Source organism: Jaculus jaculus, chromosome 2, assembly GCF_020740685.1.
Source record: "Jaculus jaculus isolate mJacJac1 chromosome 2, mJacJac1.mat.Y.cur, whole genome shotgun sequence".
NCBI classification, from domain to species: Eukaryota; Metazoa; Chordata; class Mammalia; order Rodentia; family Dipodidae; genus Jaculus; species Jaculus jaculus.
Window position 1 is genome coordinate 132,363,546 of NC_059103.1, and position 20,773 is coordinate 132,384,318.

The 20,773-nt window shown below is 37.3% G+C and overlaps 1 protein-coding gene and 1 pseudogene across 1 annotated transcript in view; one reads left to right on the forward strand and one right to left on the reverse strand.

Annotated features, from left to right (window-relative positions):
- The window catches only part of Nkain3 (sodium/potassium transporting ATPase interacting 3), a 656,444-nt gene that overhangs the window by 142,017 nt on the left and 493,654 nt on the right, over nucleotides 1–20,773 (forward strand). The gene's annotated exons all lie outside the window — the stretch shown is intronic.
- On the reverse strand, nucleotides 7,610–8,632 carry LOC105943740 (annotated as a pseudogene).

Consider the following 20,773-nt stretch of genomic DNA (forward strand, 5'->3'; position numbering starts at 1 on the left):
TTTTTTAATTCAGCTCCACTCAAATTCCCAGGACATGTAAAAGATAAGGCAAGATTTATTGACAGAAAAAGAACACAAATGGCTCCTACCCTATTTATGGATAGTCTTTGTCCCCCTCTGAATCATATGTCATTTATCAAACACTTTTTAAAAATATGCTAAGCCAAGACATTCATATCCTGGATGATTTTATACATGATTGATGATGATGTTATTGATAATGATGAAGTGCTATTTATCTGATAAATATTATGACCTCAACATGTGCTTTATATGTGCTCTGTTAGGATCTTGGGTTTTAAAACTGACAGAATTAGAGTTAATTTGGTCAAGTATCTGATATATAGATAGCATTTCCTTGTATTTAAATTAGGGATAAATTAATAAAAGTATCCATGTCTATATATTAGGTTTGTGAAGCTTGAGGTGATAAATGATGAGATAGAAAGATAGATAGTACATAGACAATGTTGTGTGTTGCAGATTTACAGAAAGATATGTTAGAAATGTTGAGATCATCTATATCTTTCTGTAAATCTGCAAAATCATCAATCATGTATATGATTTTTTTTTTTTTTTTTGGTTTTTTGAGGTAGGGTCTCACTCTGGTCCAGGCTGACCTGGAATTAACTCTGTAGTCTCAGGGTAGCCTTGAACTCACGACGATCCTCCTACCTCTGCCTCCTGAGTGCTGGGATTAAAGACGTGCACCACCACGCCCGGTGTATATGATTTTTTTTAGCTACAGCAATAAATGAAATCCACAGCACTTTCATTTTCATAGGTTACATCTCATAAATGATTCAAGGGTTTTTGTTTTTGTTTTGGTTTTTTTTTTGATTAAGGCACCTGCTGGTGCTAATGACTAATTTGATAGAAAATTTTGATAATGGTCATATTGTAAAACTAAAGAAATTCCTTTCCTTTTGATGGTACAGATGGCTCCCTGTAATATTTTTTGTAGAAATATTCTCTTATATATCCCTATGAAGTTGAGTCCCCACTGCTCAGTCATCTTGACGCTCCTTGTCTGTTGACTCTGTTGACAGTTTGCTTAGCTGTTCAATAGACTGTTAGCTTCACTAGATCCAAATGATTAAGTGTTCTTATAATTCCCTGGCTATTATAGTCATATTCAGAAAATCTTTCACCATGCTTAAATCTTGGAGTGTCTCCCTACCATTTCCATTAGTAGTGTCAGTTTCAGGCCATATATTGAGGTCCCTAATCCATTTGTCATTGATTTTTATGCATAATGACTCATAGTTCAAATCTATGCCCCCCAACAGACTCAGGCGCTATTAAAATTAAGTTTGCAGCTTTTTTTTGCCCCTAGCAAGCAGACTTGCTGTGGAGGGTGAAGCCACTGGGCTGGATCTGAATTTCAGCCTAATATATGCAGAGTGCTTAAGCTCTGCCTGGGTTCCCTACTGTTTAGCCTGTTGGTTTTGCTTTTGCTTGTGGTGCTGGATATGTGGTGGTGTCTCTCTCCCTGAATATGTGAATGGGGGCTACCTTCTTCTGCTATCAATGGAACTTCCCCTGGGTCTGAAAGTTTCAAAAAAAGCTCTTTCCTCCATAAACTGTGTCTGGTTTGGAAGTTCATCCCAGCACTGTGATGCTCATTACAACAGTAACCTAAAGAGGTCTATATTCATTACCCAGTGTCCATAGCACCATTTGTTGAAAATGCTATACTTTATCCAGTGTGTGTTTCATGAGTCCTTGTCAAAAATAGGTGGTGATAGTTGCTTGAACATATATATAGATCTTCTATTCTATTCCACTGATTTATGGATCGTTTTGCTATAGTACCATGCTATTTTTATCACTATGGGTTTATAGTATATCTCAAAACTAGGTAGGGCAAGCCACAAGAAGTCTTTTGGCTAAATACATTTTTGGCTTTGTAAAGCCTTTTTTATTTCCACATGAATTTTGATATATCTTTTTCTATTTCTTTGAGGAATGCTACTATAATTTTTATTGGCAGTACATTGAATCTATAGATTGTTTTGGTAGGATGGCTATTTTCACAACTCTAATTCTTCTAATCTATGAGCATGGGATATCTGTCCATCTTCTCATGTCTTCCTCAATTTATTTTCTTCAGTGTTTTAGTGTTTTAGGCTTCAGGGCCATGAAATTTAGCATAGAAGGAAATAAGACTACATTGTTGCTATACTGATTCACTGTATATATTGCATCCTGAAGGCCAAAATCATGACCCAAAAAGGGACTAGATGTCAGCATTTACCTTAGCTGAAACTACAGTAGTCAGCTTATCAACTCGTAGGCTGTCTGCTTCTGTGTGACTGGGTACGTGAATGCCAAGCACATGTCATGGTTGGCACATTTGCTTAACCATAGGAAAGTGAGGCAACACTGTGAGCAGTAACATGTTGACATTTCAGGTACATATTTAGAGACTCTACTTACCAGAAAAGATGCCTGGAAAATGTGTGATCTTTAGTAAGGACAACTCATCATAATCTGACAAAACTTACCTATCTGCAAACAGCCAGGTACAATTCTCAAGTAATAGTGTCATAGGGAGAGCTTAGTGTATTGGTAATGGGTTAACATTGGTGGTAACAAAATGCACGAGTCTTATAGAGAGGAAGAGTCTGTGTTAAACATATTCAAGAAGCGTCATCCCTGCCAGCATGGCCATTCTTCTCACAGTCTCAATACAGGATTTCTGGGATAACCCAGAAGAAATGCCGCCTCATATTCACAGGGTTTTTTCAGTCACTTGACTGCTTAAAGCTCACTTTGGTGGATGTTTTCCAATGGGCATTAGTATACGGCACCAAAACTGAGATGCTTTGCATCCATCTCCAGAGATGCAGCCAGTCCTGTTCCAGGTTCAATCACTTTTTATCCAATTGTGCTTCACTGAGACTCCTACCTTATAATTAGCCGAAACACTACTCCTGGTCATATATGGCATGTGTTTGTATGATCAGTGACTTCTATGAAATAGGTGAACATGTTCATAATCCGTGTCACATGAAAGCATTTGCCTTCTCTATTATATTTTAGAAATAGGTACACTCAAGCTCAACTATCAGATATCATATTAGTAATATCTTCATCTGGTTAGGTCATAGTTCTTTATTCTCTATCCTTTGGTTGCAAGAAGTCTCTTAATAGTCATAGGTGTAAGAAAAAAGAATGATATTAGTAAAGAAAGTGATACTGTAGGCTCTAATTTATGTTCTTGTAATTTGTCCATGCCTTCTGTATTGGCTCAGGCCTAGGCCTGCACCAAATTCATGATGTTCATTAAGCCCACTCTTTTGTCTACCTAAACTTATGCTTTGCCAGATCTGATTAAATCTAGCTTAGCACAATTTATCAAATTTTACAATTTTATTCTATATTTCAATTACAAACATACAGTTTGTAAGAATCTGAGTAATAAAGATAGACTTCAAATTTAATTTTTCATGTACATATTTGTATAATGGACATTTTTAAATATATGTGGCCACATGCATGTACATGAGTGTAGAGACCGGAGTATAACTTTGGGAGCTATCCCCAGGTAAATAATCAACCTCTTTGTTTATGCAAAGTCTCTCACTGTACGTTAGTTCCATGGTTAGATAAGGCTGGGTGACCAGTGAACTCCAGGGATCCACCTCTCTCTACCTACCCAGTTTTAGAATTACAGGTCCACAATACTATGCCAGAGATTTTGATGTTGGTTATGGGGATAAAATTCAGGTCTTTATCCCTGGAAGGCAAGCACTTTACCAACTAGACTACCTCATCAGTCCTTCAATATGACTTTGGATAAATATTTTGTAATCCCTTCTGAATCTACTGACCATAGCATATAAATAAATGTGGAAGAGCCAGGCATGGTGGCACACACCTCTAATCCCAACACTTGGGAGGCAAAGGTAGGAAGATTGCTGTGAGTTCAAGGCCATCCTGAGACTACAGAGTGAATTCCAGGTTAGCCTGGGATAGAGAGAGACTCTACCTCGAAAAACCAAAAAAAAAAAAAAAAAAAAAGAAATATGGAAATGTCCTGAAATCTGGAGTTTATTTAATAGTTTTAAAAGAAAATCAAGTTTAGCAAGTTTAGACTTGATGATAATATCAGAATCTAACAAATTAGCCATCCAAAGGCATATGTTTTAGGTGAACAAGTTAGAAGATTTGAAGTCATAAAGAAAACCAAATGTTTACATGACCTCAAATCACAGTTGAAGAAGAGAACAAAAAATACATTATTAAACCAGGACAAAAGTAATAATCAAGTAGTCTTCTGTTAATTTCAAATAAATCACAACATAATATGCTTAAGAATTATATTTTCAACTTTATAGTATGATTTTTTCACAAAGTTTCACCTAATTTTGTGTCGTATGTTGACTTCTTTTGATTCAACAGAGCTTGGAGTGAACCACTGCATAACACAGAAATATTGCAAGTATTAAAAGGAAAGGAAATTCTTTTTCACTATTGACAAGTGGTATGATGCTTGTGTTTAAACATCCATGCCATCAACCACATGAGGCTGGGGAGTTTTAGCTTAAGCAGCCACAAATTATTCTCCTGTCTTTTGTCCCCAACCTCCTAGATAACTGGTCCTAAGCTGAGTGTCAAATCTCTTGTGCTTTTCAGTCCTAAGCTCTGTCTGGGGCCCAGTCACACAGGTACAAATAGTCTTAAGAACACAGCATTGATGCAAGAGAACTCTACCAGGTGCCTCAGTGAAGTTAGGTATTTAAACGACAAAATGTTTTTCAGAGGCTTTTCATGAGCTTTCACTTTTATTGACAGTTCAGGAGAATCCCCGTTTACATGTAACCTCCATGACATGGCAGCTTTTTTTTTTTTGTCCAGTCTGAGTCTGGCTGTTTGCATTTGCTGGCTGGTGGTTTTCTTTCTCTCTCTTTCTCCCTGTGGAAGCTGAACTGAGTTAGCTTCTTCTGCCATGATAAAATTTGCCCTGGATTCTGTAAGCCTACAGTAAACCCTTTCCTCCTATACCTGTTTCTTGTTGGATGTTTGTCCCAGCAATGAGAAAGTAACTGCAACACAGATGCATACCTAATTTTTAAACTTGAAGCTGTCATTTATCTAACCATCTATCTATCTATCTCAAGTGTATATGAACTTTGTGCATCTCTTTCCCATAGTGCATATTCTTCACCCTTGTACCCCCTTGGGACTCCACTGCCTTCTTTATAGCCTTCCATATTTAACCAGGATTATCCAACCTAGAAAAAATATTTGGAAAAGAATAATAAATTAAAGCACTATTTATTTTAGAAAGGATACTTCAAAATAGGACACTGAACATACATTGATTTATTTTGTTTGTTTTAGTATTTTTGTCTCAACATCTCATATCTTCCTTACCTATACAATATTATCAAAAAATGTGATCTTATATTTTACAATTACAATATCTCATGTAATGAGAGATTTAATTTTGTGGTAAATCATTTGTCTGAATAAATAAAATAATACATGTTTATATCCTATTTATCTTAATGAATTTGACTGATTAATGATTGATTGCACCGATACTCAAAAGTCCCTCACAGTTTCCAAAATTTTGTATATATTATCCTGAGTAATCAATATAATTTTAATGAGACTGAATATGTCACATCAATATTTACTCAAGAGGTTGGTGACCTAAAATGAAGCTCTTGTTATTACTTAGGGATAAAGATGAATATTGGTGAAATCTCTCTTGACAACATACAATGACCTAATTGTGTGAGTTTCCAATTTCAGTAGAATAAAAGAAGCACATAGAAAAATCTGATGCAAAGTTTTTTTTTTTTTTCTTAAACCAGAAGTCTTTGAAGAAACCAGAAGTGTTTGAAAAAGTTTCTTCCATTGTAGCTCAGACTGGCCTGGAGCTCTCTATGCTTTGGTCTCAGCTTCCTGAGTGCTAAGGTGGTGAGATGCAACATCATGTCTTGCTGTACATGGAACTTCAGCTGAATAGATGTACATATAGCAGCACCTTTGTCTTGGAAGACACTTCTTGTCACTGTGCTTTGCAATACTGCCTATTGAAAGATCAAGAGGAACACTGGATCATTTCTTAATAAAAAAGTCTTAAATACAAACTTTTCATATTATCTGAAAATTGATTGTTTTCATATAAAATTATTAATATGTTTAATACAAATTAAATATATTACACTTTCTATAAACCTGTGGTACAATGTTGTCATTGAGAAGGTTCTGTAAGATCCTCAGAAGCTATAAATTCCTCGCCATGTCCTAAAGCTAGACATAGTATTGTCTTCTTATTGCTCCTTTTATTCAATAACTAAAGTTTCTCCAAGTTCATTCACATCATAGCATATTGCAAACTTTCTTTTCATTTGAATATATAATAATATCTCAGTGTATGGCTATACCACATTTAGTTAATCCATTCATATGTTGATGGATCCTTGGGTTATTTCTGTCTTGTAGATCCCATGAATAATTTTATGAACACTGATATACAAATTTATGAAAAAATTGCTTCCTATTCTTTTGAGAATACATCCACATGTAAAATTGTTGGATCATATAATTCTACTTTTAGTTGCTTGAAAACTAATCATGTTTTACATGTGCCTGTAATATTTCACACAAGAGTTTCAATTTATCCACATTTCTGTATATCTAATTTTTTAACATATTCTTAAAGGAAGTCGAAATAGAAACTTTATATTTGCAGGTAGGAAATTTATGAAATAAGGAGGATAGACATAAAAAATGGCTTGAGTTGGAAATTTAGGAATTTGGTTGCAAATGGGTTATTATGAAAATCAACCTAGATAATTAATATCTCTTGTAATAGAGCTGTGAACAAGCCCCTTGCTCTATAATAAAATCATTAAGTATTTGTGATCACCATGGCCTCAGAATAGGCAAAGTATTCTGCAGGGGATGGAAGCCCACTTGGATAGTGAAATATCTGTAGCATTCTTGTATGATTTGTGCATGGAGTGAAATGAGTGCAGAAGGAACAAACATGACTTACTAAGAAATAGCACAGAGTTGAATTTAAATGGAAATTTGTTTTTTTTAACCTTTGTATCTTTTTAAAATTATTTTTATTTATTTATTTGAAAGTGACAGAAAGATAAAGAGGCAGATAGGGACAGAGAGAGAATGGGCGCGCCAGGGCTTCCAGCCACTGCAAACGAACTCCAGATGTGTATGCCCCCTTGTGCATCTGGCTAATGTGGGTCCTGGGGAATCGAGCCTTGAACCAGGGTCCTTAGGCGTCACAGGCAAGCGTTTTAACCACTAAGCCATCTGTCCAGCCCACAAGTCTATCTTTATTTGTAAAAAATAATATACAACTGAATAGCAGGTTAATATGCAACCACTTCCAAAGAACTTTCAGCATGGGGCCTGGCATCCATCTTTCCAGAGAAAAAGTAGCAGAGGCCCTATGCACATGCCCATGCACTCTGAGCTGCTTCGTACTTCCCAGCAACGTGTCAGCATGAGGATCTTTCTCATGCCTGCTCCCAGCTTTGGGTCATAGGTATATAGCTTTAATTATGAGCCCAACATCCAGGTAGGTCCCCATGGCACCCTCACTCAGGAAACATCCACAGAAGGTTCATAGAGTGATGATGGTCCCAACTTCCTCTAAGAGCTTTTGCTCTGGAGCACGCCTTGCAGACTCTTGGCCCGGCCGCGGGAGCAGGGCTCGCCTCAGCAGAGGAGAGAAAACCATTCTGTCCAGACTCAAAGCTGAGTTCAATCTGTGTCAAGGACTCCAGGCTCTGGGCATCGGGCACAGCTTTGGGGATCTGCTGCGGTACCCCACTGTCTTCAATAATGATGTCATCTTCGTCACTGTCTTGGTCGTTGGGCTCAAAGCTTGGCTCCGCCTGCTGCGGGTAGCTCACAAGGCTGTTATCACAAGGCTGTTATCGGGCAGAGCTGCGGGAAGTCCAACTGTTCCTAACAACCTTGTTCCTCTGCTTGGCTGGCCTCACGGTGATGATGAGGTTGCGGCTGTTGGCAATCATCATGTCTGTCACTTGATCTAGGCTCTTTCCAGAAACTTCGATGCCATTCACTTCTAAAACCTCATCATTAACAGCTATCAGTCCTGTGCTTTGAGCCAGACCTCCTGGGACAAGCCTGGATATAAAGATCCCTGGGACCTTCTCCAAGCCATGTGGGGTCACCCTGACACTGGAGCCATCTAGGATGTAGAACCCCAGAGGCTTCTCGGGGCCATATTTGTACTTACGGACTCTGCGGTGGGTTTCGGGCAGAATATTCAAGTCCATGATGGAATACACGGGCCTGAAGTCTTAGGGCATGCTGATGATGATGTGAGGCTTCTTCTGTGGTTGTCTGGGCATAACACATTGCCTAGCACAGTCTTCTTGATGAGCGTGTCAGTACCAAAGGCACTGTAGTCGGCCTCTTCCTTCTTTTGTATAAAAATCCTAAGCAGTGGGCTGGCTGTGGAAACCGCCTTGCGATAGGTGTCGTTGTTAACCGGTAGCAGGTCTCGGTGGGTGTCCACGTAGCCCACCAGAACCTCAACATTGGGAATCTTGTGGACATACTGCAGTAAGCCGTAAAACTCCTCAGATTTTCCAGAGAGAAATAGAATATATAGCATTTCATAAATGTGTCTAAAATTTTACGTTTTACATCAATTTTTTTGGAAAAAAAAATTTCTTTTTTTTCTTACATAGCATTCAAATATGTAAACTGAGTAACTTCAGTTTTAGTCATGAATAAGTATTTTGTTAGAAAGCATACATCCTATAAATATAACTTTAATAAATGTAGCGTGGCTGGGGATTCAAAACTGTAATGCCAGCGCATGAGAGGTTGGGGCAGAAGGATCATACATTTGAGGTTAGTATAGGTAACATACCAAGACCTGTAGAAAGCAAGCAAACGAACAAACAAAAACAACAATTCCATAAATAAAATAAATATTGTCCACAATGCATGACCCATATACCTCAACAAGGAGAGGCCAGGGGAAGGGGGTAGGACATGGACGAGCCTAACAATGGTACCAATTTGACTATATTCACTGAGTATAAAACTAATTAACAAAAAAATAATTAATTTTAAAAAGTTTAAAAAAAATAAATATTGTCTAAATTGTGTCAGCCAAGGTTTGCTAGAGGAGCAGAACTCATTATTAGATTGGCTTACATCATAAGGGCTGAGGCCTTGCTACTTGCTCAATCCACAAAAATGGATGCCTCAACAGTCTCAGTCTGGTGATGATAGTCTGAAGGATTCTTAGAGAGCTTCTGGTCTGCAGTCCATGTTGGAAGTCTGGTGAAATTGGGTTCTAATAGTCTAGGATGGCAGCAGCATTGACAGCATCAAGATACATACCCTCATGAGCAGCAGGTGGAGGCAGGTAGACAGAATCAGTCCTGTTTCCCCCCAGAGGAGTCTCTATTATCTGGGCAGCTGCTGGAAAATGCTGCTTTCTGTAGATGGTTGTTGTAGTCAGTCTCAGGTTGCCTAGATGAACATCCAAACCAGACAGTTTTATGGGAGGAAGAAGGAAGGGACTTATTTCAAGTTTTCAGATCAAGGGGAAGGTCCATCAAGAATGGTGGAAGAGGTTGGCTCCCTTTCACAGATCCAAGAGAGATAAAACTTCAGCAAGCAAAACACCAGCACCAGCACTAGCCCTCATCAGTTATTCAGGAAGTACTCTCATAGGCCCATTCAGAGGGATACCTTTTAGTGATTATTTATCCAATCAGGTTGACTAGTGAAATTAACCATCACATAAATGTATTCATGTTAGAAGGGACCTAACAATAACAAAATGCATCTAATGATTTTTTTAGAAACTTTATATCACCTCTTTTCTTGGGTAAATATATCTTATACTGAAAATAAACACATTAATACCATTTATTAAGTCATTGTATTTTATATCATGTATGGTTATCAATTTAAGGGGGCCGGGGATGGAATGTGGTAATTTGATGCAGGTGTCCCCCATAAACTTAGGTGTTCTGAATACTAGGTTCCAAGCTGATGGAGATTTGGGAATTAATGCCTCATGGAGGCAGTGTATTGTTGGGGGTGGGAATATGGGTATTATAGTCAGTGTCCCCTTGCCAGTGTTTGGAACACTCTCCTGTTGCTATTGTCCACCTGATGTTGGCCAGGGGTGAAGTCCACCCTCTTGTCATGCCATCATTTTCTCTTGCCATTATGGAGCTTCCCTTTGAGTCTGTAAGGCACAACAAACCCTTTTTATCCAAAAGCTGCTCTTGGTTGGGTGATTTCTGCCAGCCATGCAAACCTGACTGTAATAATATTAGTGTTTTGTTTTCCCAGAGTTAACAAAGACCAATTTATAGGAATTTTTTCAAGACATTTGATTAACAGTACACCAATTTTTCATTTAAAATTATGAAGAAATGTGAATGATAGGAAAACAATAGTAATTTCAGGAAAGAGGTCTTTGACAAGCCAGGTCAAAGTGGCATAAAAGGAAACAACATGAGTGTGTTTGTTCTTACTCAAAGTACATAGATAAAATCCGCCATTGCTATAGCCATTGATTTTCTTGTATTCTAAAATAGCAAATAAATTTTAAAAAAATGTTTTTGAGTAAACTGAAAAGAAAAGGTGGTTTGTTTTCTGCTTGTTGGTTTCAATCAATGCTAGCAAGGACTCTAAAAGTGATTTACAGGATACTTACTCATCTGTTAAGATGGTCCAAGAACAACAGAAAGGAGGCTAAAATCAAAGAAAAAATTAACTTGTTCTAGGGACTATATTTATCCCAATTAACTGTAACACATGGGTAATTATGCCATGCCATAACCTTTTAGAGTTTTAGGTCTGTATGATAGAATCATTTTTAGTAGATGAAATATAATAGTAATGGAAACAGAATGAGGAACCAAGCAGTTAGCAATGTGGTTTCATCTTCAAAAAGTTCTGAATGTAATCATTCCTCCTCATAGTCTTTTAAATTTTCTTCTGCTTAAAAGTTACAAATCACTTTTTAAAAAATCAACACTGAAGTGCTTTGATGCCATAAAATATTATGGGAATCTTTATGAAAGGTCTTAAGTCTGAAATGAACAGAGATGAAAAAAAAAAATTCCTGCAGAAGTGGTTTTACTTAATCTCCCGACTGAGAATTGGCTTTCTAGCTGAGGGAAAAATTAGCTTAGAAGCTGGAAAGAAGTTCAACAAAGTGAGACACCTCTTTTCTAGCACCAACAGTGTTCTAATTGCTAGACAATCTATTTAATGAAAGGCTGCTTTTGGAAGAGATGACTTTAGAATGTTTATCTTTGCGACCTAGATGACCTTTGCTGATACTGATGTGACTCAAGGGTTTATGCATCAAATTAATCTGAGACAGTAATTGTACATTAACATGATATTTGGTGCCTGTCATAACATTGCACATTAGATTTTTTTTCCTGCTGACTTTTATCTTTCCTGAGGCTGTGTCAGAGGAATGAACTGGGCTGAAATGTAATGCATTGTGGCAAAGAAGATGTGTCCCAATTTAAGCCCCTTGGCTTCAGCCCTGTGGATTTAATTTTGAATATGAATTCCATAGTTGTTCTGGGAATTTTATTATTTTCTTATTATTTGATCAAAAATGGGAGAGTGTGTGCCCTACAGTATCTAACCCGTCAGTAAGATCAACATGCAATCCACACTACATCAGTCATATTTGTCCCAGAGCAGAGCTTCATTTGTATTGATCTGTATCAGCTGCATCTGAACCCCCTCCCTCTGCCTCCAAAAATCAAGGGCTATTTTCTTAACTAGGGAAGTAAGTCTCATCACAGAGCAAGTGGGAGTCCACCAGCCATTCCTAGTGTTAATGTTCCAATCCTAAATGGAATAATCCTTATTTTAAACAGTGAAACAGTGTTAGAACCCTCTATCAGGAAAACAGGTGTGTGTATGTGTGTGTGTGTGCATATATATATATATATATATATATATATATATATATATATATATATATTTGATCATATAATGGGAGTTTTTCTTAAATCAACTCACAAATTTTGGGGTTATTGACTAAAATATCCTTTAGCACTAAAGTTAATTAATTGGATTAAGAGGAATTAAATTTGCCCTGAAAGAAATACCAATAGCATCTCCTTTCTATGGTTTTTGAAACTAAATCTGTAAGCAATGAATATTAGAGTAAGACAAGTTTGTAACCAGTCCTTTAACATTTTTCCAGCCTTGTGTGCTTTTGTTTCTCAACCTGCATTCCTCCGGAATATCTCTATAATAGTCCTTCCTGGCTCATGGGAATATAGATAGGAGCAAGACAAATCATCCTCTGTCCTCTTGAAGCTTACTGTCTATACAAGCCAAGTTCAGAGCCTACAAATACATGTAGGACAAGGCCTAGGGGAGAAATATACATGAGATAAGTGATGACAACACGGAATAAGAACTCTGATAGAGGTTTGCCTCTATACTATTGGGGAAGAGCACCACTCTCCTAAAGAAGGTGAAAGGGCCAAAGCAGGAATATCACAAGTTCAACACAGCCTAGTATGCTTGGCAAGATGTGGATACAAAGGAGACAAACCAAAAAAACAAGGCCAGTGAAAGTAAACTTTAGGAGATGACATTTGAGCAAAATCTCAGAACCTGTTAAACAGCATTGAGTCATGAAATTCTCAACCTCACTTTTCATTTCTTCTTCCTCCAGTGCTGACAGATGAGGGCAAAATGTAAAAGGTGCATTTCAGCACATTGAGTACTGCCATGCTGAGTCAGTCAAAGAGCCTGCTATCCAATCTTGCAAGAAGTAAAGGGGGCATTAAACAAAGGGAAAGGGAATAGCTGAAAGAAAAAGAGTGATGAAAAGTTAGGAAATAATTCTTTAGTGCAGTAACATTATAGGTGTCTAGAAGAGTTTCAAGGATCTTTGTCCAGAGCAGTCCTATCAGGTAGGAAACTACTCTGAGTTCCAGAGGACTGAGTCTTAGTTAGACATTACAAACCAAACTTTATCTGAAGATAAGGAACCCACCCATTGGGTGCAATTTCAGTTAGATTTTATGAATTCTTCTTTTTCTGGTCTCGTCCCCTGTATCTGACACAGGTAATGAAACAGGCTGGATCACTAGCAAGACACTCCTTATCATAAACACTTCAAATTTACTTAACAGGAAATGTCACTAGGTTTAGCCTAGGATTTTACAAAATATTTCCTGAAAAGAAGGAGCACAAGAAATGACAATGATTAAAATAAAAGCAGGGGTATCCTAGGTAAATTCCTAGAACAGTGCAATTTATTGCCTCTTCTTAGAAATGATCCAGGGGCATGTATATTAAGGAATTTAGAATCAAATTAATTATTTAGGCTTATTAATACTGCAAAAACATGTACTATACTGTGAAAAATGTCTTGCTAACTTTATTTGATGATGTAAAGACAGTGCTTTCTGTCGTCATTGAATGTTCTAAAGACTGCTGTTCTTTTTTTGTCTTATCAATTTTTTTTTTTTACTTTTTTTGTAGTCAGTGAGTACATTCAAGTTGGTACCATTGTTAGCCTCCTTCCTGTCCTTCCCCCTCCACAGGGACCCTCTTTGTTGGGGTATATGGGTCATACATTGTGGGGTTAGCCTTTAGTTTTGGGGTAGGAGGAAATGTCTCTGCAAGCCATGACCCAACATGTGGCTCTGACATTCTTGCTGCCCCCTCTTCCGCAAATTTCCCTGAGCCATGTTGGGTTCATATTAGGTCTGCTTCCATGTTGAGATCTTGGGTGCCTCTGTGTCTCTGTATATCTGGTTTGGTAGGGGTTGATTATTCTTTGTGTCTATCTCCTTCACCATTGTGCTGTTTCTGGTTCACCAGGAAAGCAGCATTCTTGCATGTTTCCCCAGTTATTCTTAGTTTCAGCTGGGGCCATTTTGAGGTATGATGGGTGGTTCTCTCCTTAGGATCTGCATCTATCTGAAAAAGAGAAGCAAATTCTCCAACAAAGAGTAAAGTTAGGACCAACTAAATGTGATAACCATTGATTTTTAGAGAGACTTTAGTGGAGAGAGGGTTCATTTTTGGGTATGGTTCTGACTTATTTCCCAGCTCCAGCTATGGGTTCCATTCCACTGAGTAGATCAGTTAGCTAAATTGCGAGCAGTTGTTTTCCCACCATGGCTATGCACCACTATTGTACTTGTATGAGAATCATGTCAAGTTGTTTGCAGCTAAGTAGGTTAGATCATACACTGCTTGGACAGATATTAGTCATTATCCCCCAGTAGCTCATGTAGCACCTTCCGGCACTAGATGCACTAACTGTCTGGGGATTGACTCTCTTCCAGCTTCCAGCCATGTTGCCCCATGATACATACCAACAGTGTATGGTGTCTTCAGCAGTAGGGTCTTACCACTAATCTATGGTGGGTCATCAAGTCCTCTGCTCTGACATAAATCTGTCTTCTTTTGAGAGTCCTTGTAGGTCTCTGTGATCAGAAGCTCACTGTGGATGACAACTACCTGCTGGTACTGGGAGTTACAGTTCAGCACCCAAGAGGAAAAGGAAGAAAAGGATAAGTGATATAAAAGAGATAGAGAGATGAGAGAGAAGAAGGAGAGAGAGAGAGAGAGAAGGAGAGAAGCAGAAACAGGAGTTAATGGTCAGGTTTTTTTGTATCCTCTCCAGGGCCTTATGAATCTGGTGTTCCTTCTAAGGTTTTGGTGGAGGTTCAACCATTTTGTCTGTCTTTTAGGATGTAGATTTTATGGTACCATTGCCGTTTGGGTCCAGTTTTGTGTCCCCTACTCCCTCCCTTACCCTCCCCACCCTCCCCACCCTCCCTGTTGTCCAGTCCTCGAGATGCTTCGTAGGTATGTCATCAACTTGGGTAGATTCAGGTTAGGAGCTGCAGATGAGTGAGACTATATGGTGATTATTTTTCTGTGATTGGGTGAGTTCACTTGGAATGATCTGTTCCAGATTGGAATATTTTTCTTCAAATTTCATTGTGCCATTTTTCCTTACTTTGTCTAGAATTTCATTGTGTAGATATACCACATCTTAGCTATCCATTTGTCTAATGATAGATATCTAGGTTGATTCCAGCTCTTGGCTATTAGGAATTGAGCAGTTGTAAACATAGTTGAGCATATCTCTTTGAGCTGAGGCATGGAGCTTTAGGATACATGCCCAGTAAAGGAATAACTGGGTCATTTGGTAACTCTATAGTCAGTTTTTGTAGGAGTCTCAATATTGCTTTCCAAAGTGATTTGTACCATCTTATATTCCCACCAACAGTCGAGGAGGGTTCCTATTTCTCCATATCCTTACCAGCATTTGTTTTCATTTGATTTTTTGATGTTTGCTATCCTTACTGGGTAAGGTGGAATCTCATAGTTGTTTTTTTTTTTTTTTTTTGCATTTTCCTGATGACTAGGGATAATGAACATTTCCTTAGATGTGTGTTTGCCATTTATATTTCTTCCTCTGTGAGATGCCTGTCCAGTTCCTTGCCTCATTTTGTGAGTGGGTTGTTTGACTTTTTATTGTTTAGGTTTTTGAGTTCTTTGTAGATTCTAGAAATAGGCCTCTGTCAGTTGGATATTCAGCAAATATTTTCTCCCATTCTGTGGGTAATCTATTAATTCTGCTTATTGTATGTTTGTGAAGAAACTTTTTAGCTTCTTATGATCCCATTGGTTGAGTTATTATTTAAGATCCTGTGCTACTGAGGTTTTGTTCAGGAAGTCTTTTCCCATTCCTAAATCATGGAATGTTCCTCCTAACTTTTCTCCCAGCAGTAGCCAAGTGTTATATTGTTGTCTTTGATCCATTTGGACTTGATTTTTGTGCCTAGCAGGATGTGTGGTTCCAGTTTCAATTTCATGTATATGGTTATCCAGTATGTCCAGCACCATTTGTTGAAGATGCTGTCTTTTTGCCAGCCTATATTGTTAGGGCCTTTGTCAAATATCAAATAGTTGTAGTTAGTTGACCTAAAGTCTGGGTTCTCAATTCTATTCCATTGGTCTGTAGTTCTGTTTTCATGCCAGGACCATGCTGGTTTTGTTACTATGGCTCTGTAATATAGCTTTAGATAAGGTATGGTGATGCCTCCAGAAGTGTTTCTTTTGCTTAGGATATGCTTAGATATCTGAAGCCTTATGTTTTTCCATATGAATTTTGAGATCAATTTTTCTGTCTCTGTGTAGAACAATGTTGAGATTTTGATAGGAATTTCATTAAACCTGTAGATTGCCATTGGAAGGATTGCCATTTTCACAATGTTAATTCTGCCTATCCAGGAGCATGGGAGGTCTTTCTACTTTCTTAAGTCCTCTTCAATTTCTTTTTTGAGCATTTTAATATTTTCATTGTATACATCTTTCACTTCATTGGTTAATGTTATTCCAAGGTTATTTTTTATTGCTATTGAAAATGGAATAATGTCACTTATTTCTTTCTCTGTATCTTTGCCATTTGCATATAGAAAGGCTACTAATTTTTTTGATTTTGTATCCTGCTACTTTGCTGAAGGAGATTATCAACCTTTAAGAGTTTGAGAATGGAGGCTCTCAGGTCTCTTACATATAGAATCATGTCATCTGTGAATAGCGCTAGCATAACTTCTTCCGATTTCCAAATTGTATCCCTTTATTTATTTCTCCTTTCTTAGTGCTTGAGCTACGACTTCCAATACTATATTAAAGAGCAGAGGTGAGATGGGACACCCCTGTCTTGTTCCTGATCTCAATGGGAATTCCTTCAGTCTCTCTCCCTTAAGTATTATTTGGGCTTCAGGAGCTTTTTATATTGCCTTTATTGTGTTAAGATATAAACTAACCATGCTGATTCTCTCCAATGTTTTAATCATGAAGTGATGTTGTATTTTGTCAAAGGCCTTTTCTGCATCTATTGAAATGATCATGTGGTTTTCATGTTGAGCCTTGTTTATGTGGTGTATTACATTGACAGATTTCCATATGTTGAACCACCCCTGAGTTCCTTGGATGAAACCCACTTGATCAAGGTGGGTAATGGATTTGATGTGTTGTTGAATTCTGTTTGTGAGGATTCTGCTCAGGATCTCTGCATCTAATTCATCAGGGAAATAGGCTTTTACTTTTCTTTTCCTGTGGCATCTCTGCCTGGTTTTGGTATTAGAGTGATAGTAGCCTTATTGAAGGAGTTGGGGAGCTTTCCCTGTTCTCCAATTGTGTGGCACAGTTTGAGAAATATTGGTTTCATATTGGTTTCAGTTCTTCCATGAAGGTTTGATAGAATTCAGCTGAGAAGCCATCTGGTCCTGGACTCTTCGGTTTTGGTTTTTTTTTTTTTTTTTTAATTACCTTTTCAATTTCGATGGGTGTGATAGGTTTAGTTAAGAGATTATTCTGCTCTGAGTTTAGCTTTGGTAGATGGTATGTGTCTAGGAATTTATTCCTTTCCTCCATACTTTCCAATAATTTAGAGTAGAGCTTTTTAAAGTAAGACCTGATGATTTTCTCAATTTCACTTATGTCTCTTTTAACTCTTCTTTTTAATTTCTAATGTTGTTAATGTGAAGTGCCTTTTTTTTTTCCACTTGATCAAATTGGCCAGGGGTTTGTCAATCATTTTTATGTTTTCAAAGAACCAACTCTGTGTTTCATCAATTCTCTTAATAGTTTTCTTAGTTTCCAATTCATTAATTTCTGCTTTTATGTTAATTATTTCTTTTCTTCTGGAGCTCTTTGGGTTGGATTCTTCTTGCTTTTCCAGTGCCTTTAGATGGAAGGTTAAGGTATTGATTTGTCATTTCTTGGTGTTTCTTATGATAATGTAAAGACAGTGGTTTCTGTAATCATTGAATGTTCTAAAGACTGCTGTTCTTTGTTATCTATAACTAGCCTCTCTCTATTCCCAATATGTTAGTATTATAGAAAACCACTAAGATTAGTGTTCTTTCATGTAAATTATTTTGCTTTCCTTATATATTTTTACTTAAGCTGAATCTTATGGCCAATTTCTAGGGCACAGTTCATGTATAGTTTAAAGAGTACAATATAGTGAAATGGGAAATTCCCTTTGAGGAATTATATGCCTCATGGGTTCATAAGAAGGTTTGTGGCAAAGGTAGCATGTCCTCATCATTATAAATTTATGAGGATTATAAGTAGTCTTTTTAAATGTTTGAAAAAATATTTCATTTATATTATTCTAAATGTTTCCACATAACCAGGTGACTGGAATTGAACTTGCTTCTGAGTGGGGTTGACATCATGGCTGAGAATTATACATATCGGTACCTTTAAAAAAAGAAAAGTCTAATCTGTTTATCTAGCAGTATCTAATAGAGTCTGAATAAGGCATAATAAAGCCATCACATTCTTTCTTGTCAAATTAAGTAGTTATCAAACATCTGTGAGCATCAGCTTAATGAGTATAGAAATTTTACTTAACTTTCAATAGATTCTCATCTCCGCCATTTTTGTTATTAGTTACTAAGTACTTGATAAAGCAATTAAATTACCATAGACACTGAAGAACAGCTCCTTTTATAGCAGTCTTTGCTTTGTTCTCTTAATGAAGAGCTCTCATACATTGGACAGTTCCCTAAAATTATAATGCAATAAATATCAAATGGCTTTTCATGCAGATGATATAGAATCAGAAATCCATTTTATTGTGGGGTGAATATCATTTGTTAGTCACTGGGTAGTTATCACTTGAGGTTACAATTTGCAGTTTTTATATTTCCTGAAAATATCAGACTTTGCACCCATATTAGGAATTAAGATCCCTACATATTTTTGCTAAGTGTAATTTTGATGTGTGGAACACAACAAACGGAGAGGTGTATACATGTTTAAATGGAGTAGTAATTATATGTACTTTAGTCTAAACAAAATTTGCCAAACTGAATGAACACTTGTTTTAAATTCAACACACTGCTTTCCTGATCACATTGTATCATTACATGTGGATGAATTATAGGCAAAGGAGTTAGAAAGGATAGATGAACTGATTACATATTGCTATTTTTACTTGTGAAATTTTCAAGGGTATCAATATGAAAAAGAAGAATGACTCCTTTTTGGCACACAGAAGCTCAAAACACAAGAAAAAACATGAGACTCTCAATGACCTATAACACACTAACCCCACCCACCTGTTCTTACTGCTATACACAGACAGCACAGCATTGAGATGTTTTGTTACACTCTACCTCTCAGATGTAGATGTGGATGTGGCTGTCACTCAGTATTGGATGACAATGGGATAATGGCAACTTTGTCCTTATAGTGCTTATGATGCACCAGAAGTAAGTCTTCTCTTGCTCAGGGAGGGTCTGTGAAATCTTAAACTGTGGGTGCCCCAATAATAGTAAAAACAGCATTTGAGAACTCCTCAGAGAAGGCTTAGAAACTGGAAGTGAAACTTTTTTATGGTGGCTGAAAGAATTGCATAGTGAGTATTTACATGTTAAGGAAAGAAAGGAAGGCTAGAGAGATGGATTAGCAGTTAAGATGTTTGCCTGTGAAACCCAAGGACCAAGGTTTGATTCCCCAGTACATATGTAAGCCAGAAGCACAAGGTGGCTCATGCATCTGGAGTTAATTTGAAGTGGCTAGAGGTCCTGGCACACCCATATTCTCCCCCACTCTCTAATAAGTATATAAAATAAAATATTTTTAAAAGAAAAGAACAGAAAAACGTTAATATCCAAATAGGGAAATGAGTAATTAGCTGGTAGGCTGTTTTCCCAGTAGATTCAATGCAGTGATTTAAATGGAAATGTGGGAAGATACTGACTGATACTGTTTAAAAGGAGTAAGTTATCAAGTGTGAAAAAAATTAATTTCAAAGATTTTTCCATTCAGAGTAACTGAAAAAAAAATTGTACAGCAAAGAGTTAATGTTACTTGGTTTACTATGCATAAGTCTGTATATATATAATAAACAAGAAATGTTTATATAATTTATAATATAAAACTCCTTTTGCTTAACACAAAAGCCTTATTTTAAAATATACAATTAATCTGTAAGCAGGAGAAGGTAAGGGGAGCAGGTATTCTTTACAGAGGGGTTGTACCTAGCCTTCCTCTTGTGGCTGCCCTGTAGTCCTGATCTCCTCCCCTCTATCTTTTCAGACTCATTATCTGCGCTTCTTTCTGTTTTACATTTTTTATTTGTATTTATTTGCACAGGTAATAGTCTTATATTTTGAAAACAGAATAGAATCTAATGTTTTATTTTCTCTCCCTCTACCCCCTGGCCCCTCCTTGTTGAGGTATAGGGGTCATGCATTGTGGAGTTAGCCCACAGTTATGGGTAAGAGGAAATGCCTCTGTGTATCATGACCCAATGTGTGGCTCTGACATTCTTTCCACCCCCTCTTCTGCAAATTTCTCTGAGCCATGTTGGGTTCATTTTAGGTCTGATTCAGTGATGAGGTCTTGGGAGCCTCTGTGTATCTGGATATCTGATTTGGTAGGAGTTGATTGTTCTCTGTGTCTATCTCCTTCACCCTTGTGCTGGTACCAGGTTCATCAAGAAAACAGCACCCTTGTTTGTTTCATCAATTATTCTTAGTTTCAGCTACGGCCCTTTTGAAGTATGATGCGGTGGTTCTTTACTTAGGATCTGTGTCTATCTGAAAAAGAGAAGCAAATTCTCCAATGGAGAGTAAAGTTATCATCAGAAAAATGGTATAACCCCTGTTTTTTAGAGAGAATTTAATATTTAACAGGTGTAGGCCCTCTTGTAGCTCCCAATTGGTGGTAGCTTGATAATGGAGAGCAG